A 1,740-nucleotide genomic window follows, 5' to 3' on the forward strand; every position below is an offset into this window, starting at 1 on the left:
CAGCAGCAGGGGCGGGCGGGCGGGCTGCCCCTTCCGAGGGGCCCGGAGCCGGTCCGTGCGAGCTGCAACCAGCCCAGCTGCACTCCGCTTTGCGCGGCTGCTGCTGTCTCCCCAGCTGCCTGCACACGCACTTCTCGTACGGGGAGAGGTGCCGGTGTGAACGCAGCCCCTTGCACGCAGTGCTCTAAAACACTAATATAAAGTAATGCACGGTAAAGATGCAGCCCGTGTAAATGAAGATACCGGGCTTCTGCTTCTGTAAGACTGGTATGGGGTATATACATGTATGTCTACCATAGCTATCTATATATCTACACTATATATCTATTTATGTATACACTATGTATTTATATATATACCTACACTATCTATCTATACACGCATTATATATCTCTCTATATGTATACACTATGTATTTATGTATACACACTATATATCTATTTATATCTACACTATATATATGTATACACTATATTCATATATACCTACCCTATCTAGCTATCTATACCTACACTATATATATACACACACTATATCTATTTATATATACTCTAAAACTATATATAGAAAATTTAGAGTTTTAGTGTGTGTGTGTGTGTGTGTGTGTGTGTGTATATATATATATATATATATATATGCATACTGCTTAATGATATATATGTAGCATTATAGTGATAGATGGCATATCTACATCTATAAGACTGATATATTAGGCATATGTTATAGTAATAGCATATCTTTATAAGGCTAATATATAGTGTAATATATATTATAGTGATATAGTAGATCTACATCTATAGGACTTATCTATAGAATATATAAAATAGTATAGTAAGGTATAGCAATATCTAGTATAATCTTTAAGACTAATTAGTGTGTGTGTGTGTATATATATTTTTTATTAATATATATTTTCAGCCTCTTGAAGGCTCAGATCAAATGTAATATGTAAATGTAACCTTTAAGGCAAATATGTAGTGCACGTATTTATTATATATTGTAGTAATATATAGTACTATGTAGTCTGTAGATCTGTAACTAGTATATAGAGCACATTATAGTAATACGTGTATCTCTGCCTAGAAGGCGAATCGCTGGTATATTATGTTCTCGGTAGTGTAACATTTATATCAGTGCAGCAAGGGGGCTGGTTTCTCCGCACTGACAACAAATCCTTGGCCCCAACCCCAAGCTGGGAGAGGGGTCGAAGTGATCCTTGTGTGTGTCTGTGTCCGTGTCGGTGTCTGCGCCTCCAGCAGCCCCGTTCCCGCAGCTCCCCGCGCTGAGCTGGGCTCCAGAGGGCTTGAATTCCCAGCCCGTCCCAGGGCTGCTGGAGACCCTGCCCAGCCAGGGGACTGCAGAGGGGACACAGACAGGGGTGCGGTGGACAACGGGCCATGGGGAGCGAGCGAGCGGGCTGGCAGGGCGTGCGGCCCGGTGGCAGGGCCCAATCCTGGCTAACCCACTGTGTCCGTCCTGCAGGCAGACGTCGCGCGGCCCGTCGCAGCGCCATGGGACGCGCCCAGCCCGGGGGGCCCTGCTCCGCCTGAGCCCGCGCGGGAGGAGGATGGCTGGCCGCGGGGCTACCAGCACCTCTGCAGCCCGGCAAGTACCTGGCATCTGGCATCAGCCTCCACTCGCTTCCAGGTAAGGACCTGGCCCCGGCTGTGGGGGGGGGCTGTACTGGGGCTGGGAGGGGAAACATCTGCAAGCGCATTGGGTCCCGGCGGGTGGCGGGGG

The 1,740-nt window shown here is 46.9% G+C and overlaps 1 long non-coding RNA gene across 1 annotated transcript in view; it reads left to right on the top strand.

The window, feature by feature from the left end:
* Positions 1–1,570: 1,570 nt before the first annotated feature.
* LOC112550363 overlaps positions 1,571–1,740 on the top strand; it is a 1,718-nt gene continuing 1,548 nt past the window's right edge. The window contains exon 1 of the long non-coding RNA XR_003094151.1: positions 1,571–1,647. This is a non-coding gene — a long non-coding RNA (uncharacterized LOC112550363). The remainder of the gene's footprint in view (positions 1,648–1,740) is intronic.

This window comes from Alligator sinensis, unplaced genomic scaffold, assembly GCF_000455745.1.
Source record: "Alligator sinensis unplaced genomic scaffold, ASM45574v1 scaffold402_1, whole genome shotgun sequence".
Lineage (NCBI taxonomy): Eukaryota > Metazoa > Chordata > Crocodylia > Alligatoridae > Alligator > Alligator sinensis.